We start from the raw sequence: 14,208 nt of genomic DNA on the forward strand, positions 1-14,208 counted from the left end.
GGGCTCAAAGTAGGGTAACTTCGACATGTAAAATTTTTAAACACGTGCCATTTTTTTGTTTCCCATCCGATATCAAAGAATTTTATATTTTTGGAAAGCTTGCGTGTGCTCTCTTATAATTTCCTAGTTATAGGCATTTCAAAATTGAAATTTTAAAATTTTGCCATACCTTGGTCCGCTTTTTTAAAAATGTAGGGCGCACTTTTGGACCGAATGGACTCAAATTTTTTTGTTAGTTAGACAACTAAATTACCAACAACATACAAAAGATTGCAGAGCAATATCAATTACGAATCCAAAAATAACCGATTTTCAATTTAAAAATTCAAAAAATAGTATATTTTTCCTGTTTTTTGGACAAAAAGGTGACTAACTCTTTTTTTTATTAAAAAACAACTTTCTTTAAGAACATATAACAATTTTATGTTTTTCTATAAAGTTTCTTTACGGAGAACATTTTGGTATAAAAAACATCTCCTATTTTTTGAACATGTCGACCTTACGCCCTTTGGAAATTGACCTATTTTTTTGAGCCACATGTTCTAAAATCTCAAAGCTGGGATCAGAAAATGGGAATTAACATTGGAAACCCTGATGTGTTTCCTATCTATCCCTAAAGTATTTTCCCAGCCCCGAAGGAAATGTGAACCCTATAGACAAAATTGTAAAAAATACCATTTTTGGGATCTTCACTCCAATTTTTAGGAATTGCGGGATTCCCTTTGAACTTTTGATAAGTTTTTTTGAAAATTTCATTGAGTTTCGTTAATAAATAAAGATTTTATTACATATTACATATTCACTATGTTTCTAAAACTAAAATTTATATCAAAATTTTAATAGGATTGCAAATATTAGGAACAATTTTATCCACATTTATTCCGAGCTATATTTTTTTGTTTAGATAAGTTAATTTTTGGTCTTACAAAAAAAATTTCAAGTCAATATCTCAATTAGATTCAAAAATATTGCACTTTTTCATACGAGTTTAATAACTTAAACTCGAATACTACCCAATTCAAATTTTATCCCGATCGGACCAGCCGTTTAGAAATGCAAGATTTTTTTCCAAAAAATTTCGATTCAATGTGCAATGTGAAATATCCGCCGAGCAAATGCTTCATGACTTTGGCGCATACATTAGGATTAATTTGACCGATGGCATGGGTTATGTTGGCTTTTGTTTGTGGCTTATTCACATAGACCAGCGACATAAGAAACCCTCACAAGAATAAGTCTAACGGGGTCAAATAGCACGTCTCGACCATGACCTCAAATCGCATGTGTGGCAAGTACCGGAGGCAATGTCGTGGGCAACTCATTCTCAAAGAAATATGGACCAATAACGCCGCCAGCCCAAAATCAACATCCAAACAGTAACTCTTTCGGCATGCATTGGACACGCTCTTGGATCTCATGTGGATTGAAATCGTCCCAAATACGTTTGTTGACGTTCCCATTCGTCCACAAATGGGCCTCATCGCTGAAAACGATTTTTTGATAAATCCGTCCATGGTGATTTGACAAGACAAACTGAACAAACGACAGACAATTTGACAGATGTATCTTCAAGAATATGACCGCTCGCAACTGACAAAGTTCGAAGCTCCTATTTTAAAGTATCATTAGAATGGATAAATAAAATTCTCATTTGATTGAGAATATTTTATGCTGTTAAAGATTTGACCTTCGTCCCGATAGGCTAGTCGAAAGTGTGTTGGACTATTAATCTGAGGTTTGTGGGTTCGATTCCCGCCAAAGACAAAGTATTTTTAAATAAATACTACTATAATGCAATCTGTAGTGTAAACTGAACTTAAATTTTTACTGATAACGAAAAAAGTTTTTGGATGGAATTTTAGTTGTTTGCCTTTAATTTTCCAACATTTATTTGTGAGTGCACATTTAGGTTTTGGGCCAAATTCTGTTAACTGGATATTATTTATGAATTTAATCCCCTTTACGACATTAATAAATCAATAAATACACAGTGGTCGATCATTGCAAATGTTTAATTTTTCAGTAACGTATACGAACGAATACTATGTATTACATCTACTTAAATGTATAAAATGTGAAATTATTGTTATTAAATTTAATAACATTTATGCTGGCTGGAGTAAGCTTCGTAAATAAGCTTTAAATAATGAATTCTTTAAATATTTTATACCAGTCATCATGATGATGTATACAATATGCATGAATACAATATTCTTTTGAGATTGTATTACTTAAGTATAAAAATCGATTTAAACCAGTAAGTACTTTTTTGGAAATAAATCTGGCATTACTAAACGGCTGGACCGATCGGAATAAAATTTGACTTGTGCGCAGCCAATGAGTATTCAGGTTTAAATAATTAAAATGGGACCTACAAATGCTCCAAGCGCTATAGTGGTTCAAAGACATGCAAAATTTTAAAACACGTGCCATTTTGTGTTTCCCATCCGATTTCAAAAATTTATATATTGTTACGAAATTGTACGATTTTAACGGCTGATTTAAAAGTAGCCTAATACTTACAAATAACAGTGCTGTAATAGCAAACTGTAGCATATCTGTGGGCATTATTAACATTGAATAAAAGCTTTCAGTTGACCATTTGCTGCGACCGTATATTCGAATTCGAATATTCAGTTAAAGAACATTGTAGAAGGTACACCACAGATGGCGTATGTATTAGAAACCTCTAGACAGTTAAAGATAAATCTAGAGTGCAGATGGCAGTGTTATAAATAGTGCCAGAGGTTGCAGTCGTTAGTGAGTTTCTCAGAGACGCTTATCGAATAAACATCATCTAAGTGCCTAAAAGAGTGCTGTGTTTTTCAAGTGAATTCGTGTACATTATAAAGTGTGTCTGTATTTCTGAGAATTTATAAACGTGTATAAAATAAAACATTCAGTGACTATTTAATTCTGTTGTTGTACATTTTTAAATAAATAAAGAGTTGTTACAATTTTCAAATTACTAAACGGCTTTTATTTGCAATCAAAAGTATCCGGTTTATTTAAAGGAAATAAACCAACGTTTTGAAAAGGTTAAAACGTAACAATATGTTTGAAAAGCGCTCATCTGGATATTTAAAAAACATACTGTGTGATATTTATCTCTTATACTTTTCGAGTTATAGGCATTTTAAACTTGAAATTTTATAATTTTGCCATACATTGGTCCGCTATATTTAAAATATAGAGCATACTTTTGCACCGAATGGACTCGCATTTTTTTTGTTTGTTAGATAACTAAATTACCAATAATATACAAATGATTTCAGAGCAATATCAATTAGGGATCCAAAAATAAACGATTTTCAATTTAAAAATTCTAAAAATAATCGATTTTTTTCTGTAAGGTATCTTTACGGATAATATATTAGTATAAAAAACATGTCCTCTTTTTGAATATGTCGCCCCTACGACCTTCGGAATTTGACCAATTTTTTTTTTATTAAAATTTCAAATTTGAGCCACATGCTCTAAAATCCCAAAGCTGGGATCAGAAAATGGAAAGCAACATTGGAAACCTTTATGTGTTCCAATTTAACCCCTAAGTATTTTACCAGACCCGAAGGAAATGCGGACCCTATGGTCAAAATTTTAGAAAATACCTTTTTTGGGATTTTCGCTCCAAGTTTTAGGAATTGCGGGATTCCCTTTAACCTTTTGATAATTTTTTTACATTTTGTTATTAAGAATGACAAATTTAAAAAACGTTGCAAATTTAATTGAGTTTTGTTAAAAAATAAAGATTTTATTACATATTTATTGAGTTTCTAAAACTAAAATTTTTATCAAAATTTTAATACGATTATAAATATTAAGAACAATTTGATCCACATTTATTTCGAACTATTTTTATACCCTACACCACCATATTATGCGTTTGTACAGATGTTTGTAACGCCCAAAAATATTAGTCTAAAGGTAGGATCACACGATTGCCGCAATGCACCAATTTAATTCAATTTTTATTGTGCTGAATTGGGTGGGGCCCAATAAAGAAATTGTCCCAATCAAATTCTCTGCAGTCACATGATTGCCTCATTTTATATAAATTTGATTGTCGTTAATTGGCGCAAAGCGATATAGTGGCAATAATTGTCGCATTCCAGTCACACGATTGTTCTAGTTTGCGGCAACTCAGAGAAACAGCTGTTGTCTAGATGTTAAATTTTGTTTTGTTTACATAAATGTAAAAAAATCTAATTGTGAAAAAATTATTTGTTAAATAAAAAAAAGAAAATTGCGTCGGCCTTAATTATCGTATAAAAAATTAATAAAGAAATGTTAAAAGATGTATGTGTGTCAAAGAGTGGCTCACAAAAAGAATATTTCTTTTACAAAAATTAATATTGGCGCTAATTGTCTTCTTTGATTGCCGCACTAGAACACAATAAATATTGTTGTATTTTTAACTTTTTTATTGGTGCATGTTGCCTATCAAGCATTCACATGATTGCCGCACCAGTGTTGCATTTGATTGGGCCAAATAAGCACAATATTGTTGTGGTTTGACATATGAGCCAATGAGTTGTGAAATCACACGATTGACGTATAAAATAGACCAATAATTGGTGCATTGCGGCAATCGTGTGATCCTACCTTAACACCCACCTCGAATCACTTTCTGGGTCGATTAAACGATGTCCGTCTGGTTGGCTGACTGGCTGGGTGGTTGGCTGGCTGACTGGCTGTCCGTGTAAACCTTGTGCGCAGGTCGCAATTTTGAAGATATTTCGATCAAATTAGCTACATATTATTTTTTCGGCCAAAGGACCAAGCCTTTTGAAACTGGCTGAAATCGGTCCAATATTTAGCCTAGTCCCCATACAAATGTCCTTCCGAAATTGGACTTTATCGGTCATAAATGTTTAATTTACAAATGTATCTCCACAAATTGCGCTTCAAATAAGTTTTATATATACAAAATTCATGTCACCAAATTTTGTTACGATCGGTCCATAATTAGTCATAGCTCCCATATAGACCCGCTTCCGAAAATCACTTTAACGTGCATAAATCGCTTAAAAATGTTGGTATACTCACAAAATTCAACATAGTAAACTTTCATATAGACATAAATCACACTACCTAATTTCATGGTGATCGGTCCATAATTGGTCTTAGCCACCATATAAGGCCCACTTCCAAAAATCACTCAAAAATATAAATTATTGAAATTTTAAAATTCAATAATTTATATTTTTTTTATATTGTCGGGCTTGACCGACAATATAAATCTTTGTATTAAAAGTTTAAATTCAACAAAGATATAGGAAGGAGCACTAATAACTTCAAGTTGATTTAATTGTAAAATATTGTTTTATTTCATATATCCTTTTACTCCTTTACAAAACTGTTAACAAATCTATTAAAAATTCATACAATTTACAACAAATGTATCTTTTCACCGGTTGGCAAATGTAACAGCAAATTAATTTAAACAAAAAAATAATGAAAAAAAAAACAAAGAAATCAACAATTTCATCATCATCACCTGGATAAGCAGATTGAATTGTATACAATACAATATAATGCACAAAAATATCATCATCATCATTGATGCAAAAATAAATAATTTAAATGATAAATTCGTTGAAAATTAAACGAGGCACACAAAACCAAAAGAATCCATTGATTTATAATAAATATAATTATTTTAAATATGTACTTGTGTATATGTAAAACTGTAGGTAGGTAGGTAAAACTGTATGTATTTGTTAAATGTTATAAAATTTTAATTTATATCCGTAGGATGCTACTATTTGTGGGCGGTCATATTTTTACAATTGTTTGTAATTGTTGTTGTTATTTTTTATTGTTTTTGGAAACTGTAACAATAAAAGTGGCTGCTGCCAACTCTGAATTTCTTGTTAAACAATTAGTTTAAAATTTATTTATTTAATTGTCCATAAAATTGATTTTAAATGGTTTTTAATGTTTTAATCATATACAAACCCAACAACAAAAATGTTTGGTGGTTCAACTATTTAGAAACACAATTATTTAAATATTTATTTGTTTAAGCTTAAATAAATATTTATTAAATTGTTTAGATTTTCTAGTTTGGCATGACTAAATATATACATTTGTTTGGCACTAAACAACATTTTAATTTATAATTCTGGTTATTTATACTGGAATTAAAGCATATTTACATGTTTTTAATTATTACGTTATTAAAAAGCTTAAATAGATGGTTGGTAATTGAAATTTTAGGGTAGTTTTGTAGAATAATAATAAAAACAATTAAGAAAGTATGGTCGGTCAAGCCCGACCAATACCCTACACTAAGTAAAAACAAAAACATTTTTCTTTCAATATTTCAATAATTTATATTTTTTAGTGATTTTCGGAAGTGGGCCTTATATGGGAGCTATGACCAATTATGGACCGATCACCATGAAATTGGGTCGTGTGATTTATGTCTATATTAAGATGTTTGTAACGCCCAAAAATATTAGTCTAACACCCACCTTAAAGTATTCCGATCGTCTTAGAATCACTTTCTGAGTCGATTAACAATGTCCGTCCGTCTGGTTGGCTGGCTGGCTGGCTGGCTGGCTGGCTGGCTGGCTGGCTGGCTGGCTGTCCATGTAAACCTTGAGCGCAGAGTACAGGTCGCAATTTTGAAGATATTTCGATCAAATTTGGTAAATATTACTTTTTCGGCCCAAGGACCAAGCCTATTGAAACTGGCTGAAATCGGTCCATTATTTCACCTAGCCCCCATACAAATGTCCCCTCGAAATTGGACTTTATCGGTCATAAAAGTTTAATTTATCTATGTATCTACACAAATTTCGCTCCAAATAAGTTTTATATATACAGAATTCATGTCACCAAATTTTGTTACGATCGGTCCATAATTAGTCATAGCTTCCATATAGACCCGCTTCCGAAAATCACTTTAACGTGCATAAATCGCTTAAAAATGTTGGTATACACACAAAATTCAACATAGTAAACTTTCATGTAGACATAAATCACACGACCTAATTTCATGGTGATCGGTCCATAATTGGTCATAGCTCCCATATAAGGCCCACTTCCGAAAATCACTCACAAATATAAATTGTTGATATTTTAAAAGAAAAATATTTTTACTCATTTACTTGGTGTAGGGTATTATATAGTCGGGCTTGACCGATCATACTTTCTTACTTGTTTTGAATTTTATTTTTGTTGAGTCCTTGTCGTAATTCTTGATATTGTGATTGTGTAGTTTTGTAGCCTTGCTATTACCTATAAGTTCCGTGGACCAAAAGTTGCGTTTGGGCACGAACTTGCATGGAAGTTTTAAAGTGGAAGTGTTCACCAATGTGTGTATTTTGAGTGTATGAAATGCTGTCGGATTGGACAACAAACGGGTGCAAATATAAAGTACTAATAGAGTGGGTTCTTTAAAAAAATCAATAAAAATCTGAATATTAACAAAAAAAATCAAATAAAACAAAATATATATACTTTTCTTTTACATATAAAAAAACAGTTCAGTTTGGATACCTTCCCATTTAGTGGGCGTAGGGTGTGGGCGTGGTTCAATTGACTATTTTTTGTTTAAATTTATTTATATGCCATGGACATTAAATGTGCTGAAATTAATAGCTCTGACATGATTATTTTAATTTATGCCATAAAAACTGGATTTGAAACCAGTGGAGCGATAAGAAATTTTTAACATTTCTTCTTTTAAATATGTCTTAAATGAGTTTTTTTCACTTATAAAATAAGATTTTCAATGATACCATATTTATACTTTAAAATAATTGTATTGCCTCCTATTGTTTTTTTACTGGACTTAGCTTATACCCTTTAGAGTAGGAAACTATTATTCTTTCATTTGTGATTCTCAGCATAAGAAAAATAGTATTTCTAAGGGTATCACAATGACCGACAAGGCCTTCGAGTGAACTCGCTAAATTGCGATCAATCCACGTAACCTGGCTTATACCATTTTATCCGTCAGTGTAAACCATGGGTTGACATTCATAACCATTAGGGGCCGAACATGATGGGTTATTTAACTGTAAACAACTCATACAAATTATGAAATAAACAAAAATCACAATAAATATCTGGTCAGTTTACAATACAGAAAGAAAATAAATAACATGTTGTGTTTATGCTTGTCCAATGTTCTCTTTATAGAGACCACTGATGTAAACCCACAACAGTAATCAAAACATCTTCCTTTTATATTAAATAATTCTTGTGGCATTTTCCTTACACTAAAGTGTGTGTATATTAATAAGGATTTCTGTGTTATTTCGCCAGATAATTAAATTTTACAAAAGTGTGTCTATCTTTACTATGAAATCTATACGATTTTCTTTTTAACTCCTAATTACGGCTTTTAGGTTTCGATTACATTTTTCTCAATTTTTTTTATTTTTAAGAAATTCAATTATTTTTATTACTAGCTCATTAACAGATAGTGTTTTTATACCCTTCACCTTCGTGAGAAGGGTATATATAAGTTTGTCATTCCGTTTGTAATTTCTACATTTTTCATTTCCGACCCTATAAAGTATATATATTCTGGATCCTTATAGATAGCGGAGTCGATTAAGCCATGTCCGTCTGTCTGTCTGTCTGTCTGTCTGTCTGTCTGTCTGTCTGTCCGTCTGTCTGTCTGTTGAAATCAGTTTTCTGAAGACCCCAGATATCTTCGGGATCCAAATCTTCAATAATTCTGTCAGACATGCTTTCGAGAATTTTGCTATTTAAAATCAGCAAAATCGGTCCACAAATGGCTGAGATATGAGGAAAAAACCAAGACAACCTCGATTTTTGACCTATTTTTTTACCTATATCTGGATTACTAAGACATTAATATAGACAATATGGATATCTAATGATAGATATTTCAAAGACATTTGCAACGACGTATATAAGACCATAGAAAGTTGGACCTACAATGGGTCAAAATCGGGAAAAAAATTTTGAACCAGATTTTTTTTTTTAAAAAAAAAAAAAATTAAAAAACAAAAAAAAAATTTTTTAAAAATTTAAAAAAAAAAATTTTAAAATTTAAAAAAAAAAAATTTTTAAATTTAAAAAAAAAATTTAAATTTAAAAAAAAAAAATTTTAAATTTAAAAAAAAAAAATTAAATAACAAACAAAAAAAAATTTTTTTTTCCAAAAAATTCAAAAAACAACTGTAAAAAAAATTAAATTTTGTTTACCTAAAAATATTTAAAATTTTGAAGTATAATTTGGTGAAGGGTATTTAAGATTCGGCACAGCCGAATATAGCACTATTACTTGTTTTAAATTTAATTTCATTTTGATACTTGTTAATTGATGATTTGGAAAAATGTGAAAAATCTATGCAAAGCTTAATTACAGATTTTCAAAGTATTAGAGTAGCGGAGCAAAATGGTTCATTTATATTTATGGACTAATTTAATAGAGGTCATTAAATAATTATGTGGAATTTTCTATTTATTTATTTAAATGGTCTACAAATATACACTACATTATGTATATATTGTATCAGGGAATAAACATTTTGTAATTAAACGAAATTGTAACGCAAAATATAATAAAATATTATTGAAACTTAAAAGTATGTAAATTAACAAATGGAATGTATGGTAATGTAATTTACTGGGTGAGAGTTAATTGCACTATGTAGTAAATGAAAAGGGATATTTTATTGAATTGAGTTTGGTCATTAAGGATTATTAAATAAAATATATAAGAGGATTTGCTTCAAAGGGAATTAAGGGGTTGTAATTATCAAGAATTTTCAAGTATTATATAGTAATTTAACTACTTATTATAGTAATTAGACAACAACTATTGAATAGAACAGCACAGTTTCTTTGAGAGGTATTGGAAAATGCTTTCATTTGATGTACTAAAGGATATATTATTAAGCGCTTCATATCTTTAAATTTAAATAAAATAAAGTGAGAGTGAGATATCTTAGCGATTCGAATATAGCATCGCAGCGGCTTCGCAACCGAAATGTTAAATTTTCCATGACTCTGGCACATAAATCACGCTAAATTTGCTATGGTTTGTGGCTTATTCACTTAGACCTGTGGCCTAAGAAAAACTCACAAGAAAAGTGGGGTCAAATCACACACGGTGCCCAGTTCACATCAACTCTACATGATATGATCATGCCCTCAAATCGGTCACTGATGTCTATATCATCCAATTGAGGCTAAAAGAAGTTGGTAATCATCGACCAAGAGCGTTCGCTGTTGACGATGATGGCCCGCACAATGTTGTACGTTGGGTTGAATCATGGTCAAAATGGAGCTTAACTAATTTTTTAGAATTAATATTTATTTACTAAATTTGGTACCGGGTAAAAGTAGACAAAATTTTACATCAGTAATAGCTAAAATCGCTATTCTAGGTTGCATACTTTTTCTGCAGTATACTGTCAAAATGTATAAATTTTTTCGAATTTTTTAGATAAAGTAATAAAAATTGAAATTAAATACAATTAAAATAATTTTTTTTTGTTTAAAACATTAAAAAGCTAACTTTTTAATATCAACTTTAGATATTTTAGTATAGAAATAAGAATCTTTTATTTAGATTTTTTTGGAAAAGTATTTTTATTTTTTTTAAAAATATTTTTCCAAATTTAGAGTATTTTTTTATGGATAATAACTAAATATGTTTGTAGTTGCTTGTTTTTAAACTATATAATAAAAAAAGTACAACATTTAGGATTTTATTTTAACAAAAAAAATTTTGCGCATGTATGCGAGCCTTTCTTTAAATTAAGATTTTATTAAAAGACTCGAGCTTCACTGTGGCGGAAATGAAAAACTGGAAATAAATGAAAAAAAAATGGAAGTAAGTCTGTAAATTCTAAACGTATTTTCCGTTTTTAATAAAATTAACCATGGCTATAGAGGAGGTGTAGCTGAGTTTAAGTTTTGAATTTGGAGTTAAATCACTAATACGCGCCGGAGCCTTAAGGCCTCAAATTGAGGTAACTCGGGATGAGAAAAAAACACCTGTTTGGTCAAAGTGTCAAATTTGGAATTCCTCTAACTCAGAGAGTTCTTGACCGATCTTATTGAAAAATTGTGTCTAAATTACTATCCGATAGGATTATCTTTGGTGCAAATTCGTCCTGATCGGAAGACATCAATTTTAAAAATTTTTTCAATGGACATGCACATTTTTTCTTTTGTGAAAATTTTTTTTACAAAAATTTTTTATTTAAAATTTTTTCTATTTTTTTACTTAATAAGGAATAATCTTTAAAAAATATATACATAGAAAAAATCTAACACTATTGACTGAGTTAAGCATCACTTTGGATGCGATTCAAACCACTGTGCGTCGTTCTCAAAAAAATATGCACCGATGACGCAGCCAGCCAAAAATCTACACCAAACAGTGATTTTTTCGGGATGCATTGTACGCTTTTGGATCTCATGTGGATTAGTTTCGTCCCAAATTAGACAATTTTTTATGTTGACGTACCCTTTCATCGCTAAAGATGATTTTTTTATGAAAATTAGGCGCAAAATTCGCCATGTTGGTCTGGGAAAGGCTGAGTTCCTGTGAGAGACGCACAGTGGTATAGAAAAACAAGAAAAACAAAGTATGTTCGGTCAAGCCCGACCATATAATACCCTACACTAAGTAAAAGACCAAAAACATTTTTCTTTTAAAATTTCAATAATTTATATTTTTGAGTGATTTTCGGAAGTGGGCCTTATATGGGGACTATGACCAATTATGGACCGATCACCATGAAATTAGGTCGTGTGATTTATGTCTATATGAAAGTTTACTGTGTTGAATTTTGTGAGTATACCAACATTTTTAAGCGATTTATGCACGTTAAAGTGATTTTCGGAAGCGGGTCTATATGGGAGCTATGACCAATTACGGACCGATCGTAACAAAATTTGGTGACATGAATTTTGTATATATAAAACTTATTTGGAGCACAATTTGTGGAGATACATTTATAAATTAAACATTTATGACCGATAAAGTCCAATTTCGGAAGGACATTTGTATGGAGGCTAGGTGAAATAATGGACCGATTTCAGTCAGTTTCAATAGGCTTGGTCCTTGGGCCGAAAAAATTATATGTACAAAATTTTATCGAAATATCTTTAAAATTGCGACCTGTACTCTGCGCACAAGGTTTACATGGACAGCCAGCCAGCCAGCCGACCAGACGGACGAACGGACGGACGGACATCGTTTAATCGACTCAGAAAGTGATTCTAAGTCGATCGGTATACTTTAAGGTGGGTGTTGGACTAATATTTTTGGGCGTTAAAAACATCTGCACAAACGCATAATACCCTCCCCACTATGGTGGTGTAGGGTATAAATAGGGAAGTTAATCTGTAACTTCTGTAACGGTTATTCCAATTTGAATCAAATTTGACATGCATAAAGAGGAAGCGTTGTCGAGTTTAAGTTTTAAGCTTGGGTCTTATGAGCCCACCAGGAGCGCGATCAGGGGACCCCAAAATAGGACACATTGGATGTGTTAAATTTTTAAAACGATCCTTTTAATCGATTTCTTCTTTTGCGTTCCGATTTAAAAAAATTTAATTATACAGATTTCCTCGTAGAGCACTACTATATAGCTATCAATTATCTGTATAAGGAGATATTCGCATTTGAAAATTAAATTTTCAATATTTTTACTCACCCTACTTCAGTTTTTCAATAACAGCGGATCCAAATATTACCCGATTCTCTTCATTTGTCCTATATTGTACTAACAATAAATGTGTACTTTAAATACAAAAATAACTGTTTAAAAACCATGACTGAGTCCGAAGTTATATGCGTTTGAATTTAAAAAAAGGTGATTTTTCGATAATTTTTGTTTCTTTTTTAGTTATCTAAAAAATTTCTAAGATGATGTATTAGGAATTTCTACTTTTTGAAAAGCTAACCCTACAAGAAATATTTTAAATGAAAAAAAATTAAATTTTTTATACCGAGAATGCAAAATTCTACTTTAGAGCAAAACTCTCAAATCGCATGGTTGATACCTGAATATAGTACTACATTTTAGATGGCCTAATATGTTCTTAATTATTTTGTAAAGGGTTCCAATAATTCCGCTCCTGCTATGGATATTATAACCAAAAAAATAAAAAATCTAATTTTGGGGATTTTTCAAAACTTTTTTGGGAATTTCGGGATTCCTGATAACAAATTTCAAAATTTGTTTTTATTTTTGTATTTTCAAGACTAAAATCAATATAACCCCGCTCCTGGTATGAATATCAAAATTTGTTTTTATTTTTGCATTTTCAAGAGAAAAATCTATATAACTGTAAAATTTCATTAGAAAATATTCATAAATAAAAATTTAATTTCAATTTGAAAAATTTTCTCAATAAAAAGCATTTTTTGTCATCGTTAAAAAAGTATGACTTTTGCACGCTAAACTAACAAAATCCAGAATAATTGCAACACTCAGTATGAATTTTTTTTAATTAAAAAAACCTCAATTAAAAATAATACTTTTCAATTAAATATTAACAAAATGTAATAATTCTTGATTTTTATTTATATCGCTTTAAGTCACAGAAAAATTTCAATTTCAACTTAACAAAAGGCAATAAAAATTGTTAATATTATTAATGTTATTTAAAGCAATTTGTATTTTACACTATCTCTAACAATTTAGATTTGTTTCTTTTCAATACAATAGTTATATTTGTTATAATTATTTGCTACAAATAGCTTTAAAATAATTATTAATTTTTTTTTAAACAATAAAAACCATTATTAATTTTTTCCCATTGTTTTTGAAATAAAGATTTACAAAGAAAAACGAAATTACATTTTCTTTCATTGAAATGTGTTTATAGTTTTATTTTTAATTACATTCTATTGATTTAAGCAATTTGCTTTACGTTATGAACGTCTAATAAGTTAAAAATGCCAATAAAAACGAAATGCTTACCAATTTAGATAAATATTTATTTAATATTTTTTCACTGGCAGTTTTCAAATTAATACTTGTAAAGCATTTTAATGCCAATAATGATAATAGAGCAAAAATTTTAAGCAGAGAGTAAATGATATTTGATGAGCAATAGATTGGAAGTAGCAAAAAACACAAGAGAATTGCAGCAATTGTTTTAGAATAGGGTTAGTAGTTTTAAAAGTAAAACCGAGTCAAAATTTATTAAAATTTTGAAAAAAAAATGTTGTTTTAGAAACTCAATAAATGTGTAATA

The 14,208-nt window shown here is 30.1% G+C and overlaps 1 protein-coding gene across 1 annotated transcript in view; it reads right to left on the minus strand.

Moving 5' to 3' along the window:
* The window catches only part of LOC135954697 (adenosine deaminase 2-like), a 65,206-nt gene that overhangs the window by 47,184 nt on the left and 3,814 nt on the right, over nucleotides 1-14,208 (minus strand). The gene's annotated exons all lie outside the window — the stretch shown is intronic.

The sequence above is a fragment of the Calliphora vicina genome, chromosome 3 (assembly GCF_958450345.1).
Source record: "Calliphora vicina chromosome 3, idCalVici1.1, whole genome shotgun sequence".
NCBI classification, from domain to species: Eukaryota; Metazoa; Arthropoda; class Insecta; order Diptera; family Calliphoridae; genus Calliphora; species Calliphora vicina.